Here is a 12,205-nt window from a genome sequence, read left to right on the forward strand (position 1 = left end):
CTGAGGTTAGACTCACTGGTCTATAATTTCCCGGGCTATCTCTTCTCCCTTTCTTGAATAATGGAACCACATCCGCAATCTTCCAATCCTCCGGAACCTCTCCCGTCTCCATTGATGATGCAAAGATCATCGCCAGAGGCTCAGCAATCTCTTCCCCCGCCTCCCACAGTAACCTGGGGTAAATCCCATCCGGGATCTTCAAACCTACCTGCTTTGCACCAGCTGGAGCCTTAAAACAAAGGGGATAGGACTATCTTTCCACCTTTACCCTGGGCTGAAGACCTCAGGAACCCACTGTATGACATTTTTCCCACCTGGCCTGAGTCGGAAGATTGGGGGAGGGAAGTGCAGCTCCATTCCAGTGTCAGTGGAGCAGAGTGGCATTCTGACTGTGATTGCCACTCCTCCTTGTTTCCGACAAGAATGGCTCCCCTGTGGGAGTGTAGGAACCTAGAATCATAGAATCCTACAGTACAGAAGGAGGACATTCAGCCCATCAAGTCTGCACCAACCACAATCTGACCCAGGCCCTATCCCCATAACCCTATGCATTTACCCTAGCTAGTCCCCTGACACTAAGGGGCAATTTAGAATGGCCAATCCACCGAACCCACACATCTTTGGACTGTGGAAGGAAACCGGACTACCTGAAGGAAACCCACGCTGACACGGGGAGAACGTGCAAACTCCACACAAATAGTGATCCGAGGTTGGAATTGAACCTGGGTCCCTGGCGCTGTGAGGCAGCAGTGCTAACCATTGAGCCACCAGGCTGATTAGTGTTTAACATCTGGATCAGGGAAATAGAACCAGAAATAATCAGCTGCTTGCACAATGCTGACTAAAAGCACATTGCTCCAGGAGGCAGTAAAATGGGGGAAATGGAAAGAGAAGTGACCACTTAAAGGTACATACTGAGCAAGATCATGAGCCCATACTCTCCATCCGCGAGATCGCCGATGGGGGTCCAAGGTCCGGCGAAACCCAGAAGTAGCAAATCTCATCAGTGATGTAACCAGGTTTATGCCTGTGAATCTGAGTTAAATATATTTAAATAAATTAAAATATAATTAGGTTTAAAGTTTATTTATTGGTGTCACAAGTAGGCTTACATTAACACTGCAATGAAGTTACTGTGAAAATCCACTAATCGCAACACTCTGGAGCGTGTTTGGGTACACTGAGGGAGAATTTAGCATGGTCAATGCCCCCAGCAGGCACAGGCTGGCACGACTGATCCAGCAGGGCCAAACTGGGAGTACCAATACAGAATGCAGGGGTTGATCGGGGTGGGATAGAGGAAGAGGGGGGAGCAATGCCAGATGTTTTGTGGAGAGGGCTGGGGATATCAGGAATTATCGAGGGGCCAGGTTGACCAAAGATGGCTCGGTGGTGGAGGGGAGAAGAGTGTGGATTCATTTTGTTTCATGATTCCCCGATCTCAGTGGAGTCAGTTCCAAGTTCTAAGTGTCTCCACCTCGCCAGACACCACAAACAGCGCCCACTTTTTTGGGGGGCAGGCTCAATGGTCTGTATCGTATTCACAGCTCTAAGAGAAGAAGGAGGAGAAAATGACTCTCTTTCCAGATTGTTGTAAGAGAAGACAATGAGATAGAATTTTTTTTTGGTCCACATATCCCAGGATCCTTCTCAATTGATTCCACAGCTACTATACAACCAACCATAGATCTTACTCATTGTATCTTATCCATATTTCATATTTCAGCACAATGTGTAATGGATAATGTCACAACAGTCACATCTTTCAATGATGTTATACCATGAAACATTAACTTAACTTCATACCGACACCCAACTCTGCCACTCTGCACATCTTCCTACCATTTATATCTCAAGAACACTTTCCTGCCTGCATGATGGGAGGACTCAAAATTAAGAGGAATAGTCCCCAACTGGAGAAAGATTCACAAATCATAGATCCTGCTCTCCTCTGGTAAAGGCTACTCTGGACATCCTGGTATCATAGAATCCCTACAGTGCAGAAGGAGGCCATTCGGCCCATCGAGTCTGTACTGACCACAATCCCACACAGGCCCTATTCTCATAACCCCACATATTTACTCTGCTAATTCCCATGACACTAGGGTCAATTTAGCATGGCCAATCAACTTAGTATATCCACCTTAGAGGAAGTAGAAAAAAAGAAAGCAGGTGGCCTTGCTTTGTTAACTTCCTGCTCTTACATCTTGCTCTCCTTTTCATTTGCTCCCATGTAGCCATATAAAGATCTCACACCATATCTTGCAGTGCAAGGTCTATTTTAAGATGTATAAGGAAGCTAACATGCTGACTTATGCCCCTTTATCATCATTGTAAAAACAATGGGAAACTACCCTGCACCCAGAACAAGGAAATAGAACATATCACCTTACCACAGATATATGCACTTCAATAAACGTGAACAGGTAAAAGCAGGATGTATAGTTGAGGAAGATTGACTGATAATGGCTAAGTAGGATCAAGACCCTTCTCGCTAGATGGTTATTATCTGTACTCTTCTGCATTCTTTCCACTCAAAGCAAGAGCCAAACTGATGTCCTCTTTCCAGAAGAAAGTTGTTGAACATGCTGCCCTTTGTGAGCAAACCCTCTGTTATTTGCTTGATGCATCTGTGCAACACCAATTAACTGATTTAACATATGTCCCTGGTGGTGTCTTGGAAAGATCTGGTATCATGAAAGTTTATGCAGTAATGATCTTCACACCCACATGAAGAGCTGTCTCTGTGGTACAAGTTGGCTACAGCTCATTTTCAAGAGGTGGTACAGCTATATGACAGACTCTGTATGCCTTCTGACATACCTAAAATGGATTGGCAGGGTTAGCAAATGTGAGTCCTGGGATAAGCAAGATTGTGCACTTGATGTTCTTGTTTCTTCACAAACTACTTTACCTCCTCAATATCTATTGGAATTGGAATGCCCCCAAAAGAATTCCCATCCTGCCGCTTTGGTTGCTACAAGTGAAATAATATCTGGAAGCAAGGACTTTTGTAGGAAAAGGACTTATATAGAAGTTTTGCTATACAAATACATTTTCATTGGTGCATTGTCCTTTATTACTTTAAACAATAATAAAATATATCTTGCGAATGAAAATGTGGATGAAGTCTTCTCACACAAAATAAATCCAAACCAACTCAGAATAATGCTAAAACCTTTGAAGGCGTCAATTCTTAAAGACCTGTCATGGAGACAGATCACACATTTTTTATGATTCAGCCACATTGTGGGAAAGGAATCCTGGCAAAAAGTGTAAAATCTGAAGTCGGCCCAATTAATGTCGGATTCACAATATAACGTGATTCACTCTGGACATCAGCAATGGAGCACAGGATGCTGGGATGAGGTTGTCTCAACTAAATAAACATAATTGGATCATCCTGAATTGTGTCCATGGGCCTCCGTACCTGATCCTGTTAGCTGTGCACCTGACCAGTGAAGACCTGATCCCATTGCTTGATATACTTGTACTATCTTTGGCTGTACGGTTCTGCAAAGTTCAACCACCTATTTTCATATATTAGCATGAACAGTGCATCAGGACAGGAACCATACATACTGGAGTCTGAAGTGTGGCTACTTTAAGATACCAGGTCCACCTTAGATTAAGTTTGAGCACTGAAGAACTGTGTTAATGTATAGGTCAGTTGTATATCATATTCAGGTGGTTAAGAGAGAATGAAGATTACTTAAAAAGTTCTGATAACTTTTGAAGTGATTTATAGTGCTCATCTGGCTTCATATTGAAGGAGTTTTGGAGAGTTGGTTTGAGTCACAGTAAATTTTCAACATGCAATGATCTTTAACCTGTCAGTGTTCTGCCCTATTGTGATTGATTATCAGATACTTTTTATCAAGTCAACAATAGCTATAAATGGAACACGGATATATGCTATTCCTGGTTTTATTAAAAATACATCCTTACATAAGGGGCAGTTTTTTATGTGTAGTGTTGTATACTGAGCTAGCTACACACCCTCTTTATGTTTCTTTTATAACAGCTGGCTGGCTGTCATAACATGTAACACATTGGTTTTGGTAACTTGCCATCATTCTCCTTCAAATACTAACGGTGTTTGTAATATAGCAGTGAAAGATATCTTTGTTATGTCACTGGCAGAAATGGCAATGTATTGTACCAGAATTTGAGATATCTCTCCTCTTTTCTCACTTGGAGAAGGTTTGTCTGAAGTGGTTTGCCATTTTGTTGGGGTGTGTGTGTTTGTGTGTTTGTGTGTGTATGCGCGCGCGCATGTGTGTATCGGAGTAAGATGGTGCCTGTGTGTACGTCAGTTTGTTTGTGTGTGTGTGTGCATGTGTGTCTGTGCATGTGTGTCTGTGCCCGTGGTGGAGTAAGATGGTGCCTATTTGTGTGCATGTGTGTGTCTGCGTGCGTGTGCGCATGCATATGTGTGTGTGTGTGTGTGTATATATATATAATATATATATATATATATACACACACACACATATGCATGCGCACACGCACGCAGACACACACATGCACACATATATATATATGTGTGTGTGTGTATATTATATATATATGTATGTGTGTGTGTATATATATTATATATATGTGTGTGTGTGTTGTGTATACATATTATATATATATATATATATCAATGTGTGTGTGTATATATTATATATATATGTATGTGTGTGCGTGTTGTGTATATATATTATAGATATGTGTGTGTGTGTGTGTTGTGTGTGTGTGCCTCTCTATGGATGCTCCATGCTGTCAGTGGCACTCTGGCGATTAGCCATCTGCACCTGCTGAACGTACGGATTTTGTGATGACATTGATCGATTTAACAGTAGGAAGGTGTTAATGATATTCGGCTCTGGTGGCTGAGCCACTTCACACTCATTTAAATTTCCATTCATCATCTCAGCATTTATCATTACGAGCCGGGTGCCAGATCTAATTAAAGTCTGGACTAACAGAGTGACAGAGGAGTCCATCTACTGCACATATGATGAAGCATGGGAAAGTTTCCAGCAGGAAGCACACCAACATTGCTAAAAACCCAATTAGCTTAATTCTAAGCTAAACTATTTAAAAACCATTCAATTTGCATTGTTACTGAAAAGGCACCGTGCTCTCTTAACACAGGGAATTCACATTTTGCCTGTTTTTTGATATTTTATGAATATCTGTAAGTTTTAAAAAATAGACCAATTTTCTTCTGCAGTTTTTTAAAAATGGTATATTGCTACCTAGTACATACCCTGCAGGTTAGCTACTCAGAAATAGCTAAGTAGTAAGTGCTGAATGATCGGCTTTTATAGTGAACAATTCAGTTTTAAGCAGAGGGACCTTCTTTGTACAAAAATCTCTGAGATGATATCATCACCTTTTTTTGCTTTTAGAGGTGTTGAACTATGATCACAGCAGAACCTCCATCACCATCAGATCCTCATTAGTTGCTACAAACCTTGATTTTTACTGCAAGTCACAAATGGCTCATCAAATTTTAAGATCACATCAAGGATAAGAGCGGTGAATTGGCGGGAGTGGGATGACGAGGAGGATTAAAATTGGGTTTGGGAACTCATGCATGGTTCTGATCACATGCTTGCCATTTTAACTGGTGATTTTTTTCTGTTTTGAGTCAGTTGCTCCTCCTGGATATGTGGGGAATTGAGTACAAACGCAAAGTGTAGTTCCAGTGATACCATTCCAATTGCACACAAGACTTAAACCACAAGTCAACTAAAGCTTGCACAATTTCAGGGTTGCCAGCAAGAGTTGGCTTCAAGTAGATCCAGATCAGGGGAGATTCAAAAAGTTCTAATTAAAAATTTTGAGGCTTCTTGTGAGTTGAAGAAATTGGTGTGCTCTTCATGGCCCAATTAGGAAACCCTGGAACTCCTGGGTTCTGGGTTTTACCAACCCACAGCCATGATTATCTTGGATTCACTTACTTTGCCAAGGAGCATTTCTTTCAGTCGGCCTTTGGGAATTCATCAGTGGGGATACATAATCAAAATGAGATCCATGGCTTAATGGCCACATGGTCCATGGGGCCAGAATTATGACTGCCTGCTTTGATGTTTGCACCTTCAATTTCTCCCCATCACACTCCCACTGTTTAAAATTAGGATTATGGAATCAGTTCTAAGTAGGCCCTGCAAGACAGATTGAATCTCAGTGGCTGAATACAAAATTCAAATGATTGCAGTACAATATGGTTGGATTTAACATCCTTTATTTCATTGTCTGTTGTGCTTTTTGTGAGATTTTGTTGAAGCAGTGAGAGCAGATGATATGAAAGTGTTTTTGAACCCCATATTGCGCAAGGCACTTGAATTATCGTAAGTAAACATGCAGTTATTAACGGGTCTAGTCAAAGGGTCATTTCAACAATGCATATCAATTCAACTCCTTTGTTTTTTCATTAGGGCTGGATGACCAGCTCACAGTTTAAACTTGCTTATTGAAAATAATTCATGGAGACAAAACAAATAAGAGGATATTAAAAATCAGAATTCTTCATATATATTTGATTTAATTTTAAATATCTCAGGCCACACATTTGTGCTATCTGGGACAATTACAGTTTCATAGAATCATAGAATCCCTACAGTGCAGAAGGAGGCCATTCGGCCCATCGGGTCTGCAATGACCACAATCCCACCAAACCCCTATTCCCGTAGCCCCATATATTTACCCTGCTATTTCCCCTGACACTAAGGAGCAATTTAGCGTGGTCAATCCACCTAACCTGCACGTCTTTGGACTGTGGGAGGAAACCAGAGCACCCAGAGGAAACCCACGCAGACCCGGGGAGAATGTGCAAACTCCACACAGACAATCACCCAAGTCTGGAATCGAACCCAATACCTGGCGCTGTGAGGCAGTAGTGCTATCCACTATGTTGCTGTGCCTCCCGATGGTACAATTCCTGAAAGATTAAGCTAATCCATGAATCAAGCGTATTTAATGTTTTAAAAAATTCATTCATGAGATGTGGACATCACTGGCTAGGCCAGCATTTATTTCCCATCCCAAGTTGCCCTAGAGAAGGTGGCGATGAGCTGACTTTTATGTGGTTTAGTTACACCCACAGTGTTATTAAGGAGGGAGTTCCTGGGTTTTGACTCAGCAACAGTAAAAGAACAGTGATATATTTCCAAGTTAGGATGGTGAAGTGAAGTGCAGAATTATTAATATAAATCATATTTATATGATGTTATGTTATTATGAAAACAGCCAAATAAATGTTCATAATATTATTTTGATCTGAGACAGAACTATCGAGAATATATTAAGACAACATGAATGGGAGAATCTTTGTGGGATAAAATGTCCTCCAGATACAAGAGCACAAAGAAAATTTGCCCTTTGTCATTGGTGTAAGAGGAAATTTGTAGCAGTCACTATTGTTAAGAGTTGTTTTCTGTCTGCCATTGACACTTGCCCCAAGACTGGAAGATTGGTAGCATGGATATATAGAAAGGGTATGTTAGGTCAAGACATTCTACAGCAAGAAACCTGGCAGAAGTAGGAAAAGATATTGCATTTAATTCTCAGATTCAAAGTTGCACATAGTATAATAGTTCCTACATGCGACAGGCTTGTTTATCCCTAGATAATGTCATGATAAAATATGAACAATAATAATGAAGAACAGGGTTTAAAATATGATTGCAAGCTACTATTTCTGTTCTTTGTGGCTCATAGGGTTGGTACAATCATGCAAATGAGGATTATAAGAAATATACTTCAACTGGAGCTGAAGCAGCAGCAAAAGCATGCATATACATTAATGCGAATACAAATGTGTTGTGAGTGCATGAAGATTTCTGATTGGCAGTTTCATCAGGAGGTGAAACAAGCTGGGTTGAGCTGATTCAATTCAGCAAAGCAACATTTAAAAAAATTAATACCAGGTGAATGCCCTCTGTCATAATCTGGGTGAGGAGGGAGCAAAATGGGCAAGGAACCCATTACACATGAGCTTGCCTCTTTTAGTACATGTCAAAAATTCTGCTGGGTGTGGGAAAACTCACTTAATAGACCCAGCCATATTGGTGTGAGAATATCATGTAAATGAGAGAAATTTGTCAGACTGTGTATTTTGGGTCATGAGTGTCCCATGGAAGCCAGTGAAAGATACCCACCCAACATTGATCTTAGCACTCTATTATTTCCTCAATGTTAATCAAAAACATTCTGAACCTAACAGCACAAAACTTATACAATTAGTGAGCAATTATTAAACTGCAATTGTAATTAAGAGTATTTATATTTCTGCATACGTTGAGGAGAGGACACAGAACATTGAAGGTTTTCTTTTAGCGTGAATTCATCTCTCATTTGCAGAACATATTCAAGTGAAGAAACAATGGTTTGTAGCGCTGCCTCAGTCAATGCTGCAAAAGTGTACCTTTCAATAATTTCGGTGCTAGTCTAATGTCCATGGTCCTTCCTCACTTGCACTGTGCATGTGTTAAAGTGTACTTTAGGGCACTTTAAAAGAAACCAAGACACGAGCATGATATTGTAATGACTGAAAATGACAGTATTGCATCCTGGTACTAGTAACATTCTACTGTGCTCAGTTGTATCAAAAAATTGATTCAATTGGATTTGGAAACAAAAAGATCATGCACAATATTCATAGACACAAATGAGACAATAGTTTATACTAATATAGTGAAAAAAATGTCATGCATTCCAGTTTGAATTGATCTTCTCTGATGTCAATGGGATGGCTACACAGGCCAGGAACGTTGAAGTTTCATTGATGGACTTTATGGATAAGTTGAGAGGGCTGCTATGACAGATTGGCATTTGTGCCACTGCTGTCTGTTTCTTTTAGTTACTGCCACGCAGACAGAAAACCCTTTTGCAAGGGCAATCTTGGTATCTCCAGAAATATTTGTTCTACTAAATTTTCTCTGTAAGGTTGCAACTGATCGTGTTAAACATAAGAACTAGGAGCAGGAGTAGGCCATCTTGCCCCTCGAGCTGCTCCACCATTCAATTATATCTGCATTCTGCTGATCTTTTCATGGACTCAGCTCCACTTACCCACCCACTCACCATAGCCCTTAATTCCTTTACTGTTCAAAAATTTATCTATCCTTGCCTTAAAAACATTCAATGAGGTAGCCTCAACTGCTTCACTGGGCAGGGAATTCCACAGATTCACAACCCTTTGTGTGAAGAAGTTCCTCCTCAACTCAGTCCTAAATCTGCTCCCCCTTATTTTGAGGCTATGCCCCCCTAGTTCTAGTTTCAACCTGCCAGTGGAAACAACTTCCCTGCTTCTATCTTATCTATTCCTTTCATAATCTTATATGTTTCAATAAGATCTCCCCTCATTCCTCTGAATTTCAATGGGTATTGCCTCAATCTACTCAGTCTCTCCTCATAAGCCAAACCTCTCAAGTGTTCATGCTACATAAGGTAAAAAGAGTATTTTGGTAATGCTATGCAAAACAAAAAATCTAGGAGTGGGAAATTTGAGCCCATTTAAATGCTTGGCTTCTAGGTAATCCCACTTCATTTTGAACGTCTGCCCCACAATATTTCTGATGGAAGAAGTTAGAATTTATAAAGCACTTTAATACGCCTGCAAGAACCCAAGTTCTTCAGGTAAGACAGTGAAGTGCCCCAACTGCTTTTATTATTATTATTTTATGGGTTGCGGGCATCACTGGAAAGGTCAAAATCAGTTACTCATCATTAATTATCCTTGAGAAGGTGGTTGGGAGACACCTTCTTGATCTGTTACTCATGGCACTCACAGTATTGATAAGAAGCGAATGTCAGGATTTTGATCTAGCAACAGTGAAGGAACGGCGATTTAGTTCCAAGGTTGAATGATAAGTGACTTGGAGGAGAACTTGCAGGTGATGGTGTTCCTATGCCTCTGTTGCCTTGTCGTTTTAGATGATAGAGCTTGCAGGTGCAAAGGTGCTGTCAAAAGAGCATTGGTAAATTGCTGCAGTGCATTTGAATATAGTTCACACTGCTACCACTATGCACTGGTGGTGGAGGAAATGGAAGTTTAGGTCGGTGGATGGAGGGGAAGAGAAAGGTAATCCTTCTGAACACCTGTGGAACCCAGGCCTATAACTTAATATGCAGCCTCACACCCCGAAGCACACCCAACTTCAAGTCATTCACTGAGATATTTGAATTGTTATAAACATACCAACACCCAAAATCATCAGTATTATTGCAGCGATTTAAGTTTAACTCAATCTGGAGAACTCCTGGGGAAACTATTGTAATTTATATTGCCAAGTTAAGACAGATCTCAGAGTACTGTGACTTTGGAGCTACATTCATTGGTATGCTGCAGGATCGTTTAATCCGAGGGGTAAATAATGAGGCCATCCAAAGCAAGCTATTAGCAGAGGTAGAGATAAATTTTAAGAAGATGCTGGAGATAGCACTGGCGATGGGGAACACTGAGAAGTGCACACAGGACATAGAACATAGAACATAACAGCGCAGTACAGGCCCTTCGGCCTTCGATGTTGCGCCGACCAGTGAAACCAATCTAAAGCCCATCTAACCTACACTATTCCAATATCATCCATATGTTTATCCAATGACCATTTAAATGCCCTTAATGTTGGCGAGTCCACTACTGCTGCAGTCAGGGCATTCCACGCCCTTACTACTCTCTGAATGAAGAAACTACCTCTGACATCTGTCCTATATCTATCACCCCTCCATTTAAAGCTATGTCCCCTCGTGCTCGCTATCACCATCCGAGGAAAAAGGCTCTCACTATTCACCCTATCTAATCCTCTGATCATCTTCTATGCCTCTATTAAGTCACCTCTTAACCTTCTCTCTAACAAAAACAACCTCAAGTCCCTCAGCCTTTCCTCATAAGACCTTCCCACCATACCAGGCAACATCCTAGTAAATATCCTCTGCACCCTTTCCAATGCTTCCACATCCTTCCTATAATGTGGTGACAAGAACTGTACACAATACTCCAAGTGCGGCCGCACCAGAGTTTTGTACAGCTGCAACATGACCTCCTGGCTCCGAAACTCAATCCCTCTACCAATAAAAGCTAACACTCCGTACGCCTTCTTAACAACCCTATCAACCTGGGTGCCAACTTTCAGGGATCTATGCACATGGACACCAAGATCTCTCTGTTCATCCACACTACCAAGGAGCTTCAGAGCTTGCAAAATGGCACACTTCACTAGTTAGGTTGGGAAGCTACAGACAGCAACGGTGCCAAAAATGAAGATGCAATTTCAAAATGGAAAGCAAATGCAGCCATGAATAAAGCGAGAAGCTTTAAAAAAGCCACACCAGGAGGAAGGGATATTTTCTGTGCCAGTTCACCAGCAAGCTCTGCTGTTCTGCTGTTGAGAACTTGGGTGAGGACCTCAATGGAACTGTAAACAGGAAACACTGATAGATGTACACATGTTGGAAGAATAGCTGGCCTACCAGACAGCTTCCTGTCTCGCAGCATGGAGGAGCCCAGCTCCAACTTGGCAGAGGCCATTCTGCAGAGCTGAATGTGGCTTACCCTCTCTGCAGCCTCTGCATCATCTGCCTTTGATGCTGCACATCCAGGAAAACTGCAACTTCTCAACCTATACCTGTTACAACCTTTCGAGTACCAAGTCACCTCCTCCTTTGCCTTGCATTAAAGGTGCAGTAAGGTTTCTCGCCAAATCTAGCTACTCACTACAACACATCCAACAACATTTCACACTACTTCCACACACTTTGCAATAGCAGACACAATGTGAGAATGGTTGATTTTGACATCCTAACAGCAAGGGACTAGGTATATTATTAAGAAACCCGAGCAAAATTGGGGTCAATGGGAATGAGGGATAAAACTCTTCATGGATTTGATGTTGTACCTTGCAAAAAGGAAAGTGGTTGTGGTATCACCTCAGTTCCAGTTCATCACTGCAGGAGTCCTTCAGGGTAGTGTCCTATAGGCCCAATCATTTTCAGTTATTTCATCGATGACCTTCTTTCCACCGTAAGGTCAGAGGTGGGGATGTTCTTTGATGTTTGTACAATGTTCAGAACCATTCATAACTCCTCATATTCTGAAGCGGTCTTTGTCCATATGAACAGATCTGGACCATATTCTGACTTGGGCTATTAAATGGTAAGTGCCAAGCAATGACCAACAAAAGAGGATCCATCTATCCCTCCCTTGACATTC

This window comes from Mustelus asterias, chromosome 2, assembly GCF_964213995.1.
Source record: "Mustelus asterias chromosome 2, sMusAst1.hap1.1, whole genome shotgun sequence".
NCBI classification, from domain to species: domain Eukaryota; kingdom Metazoa; phylum Chordata; class Chondrichthyes; order Carcharhiniformes; family Triakidae; genus Mustelus; species Mustelus asterias.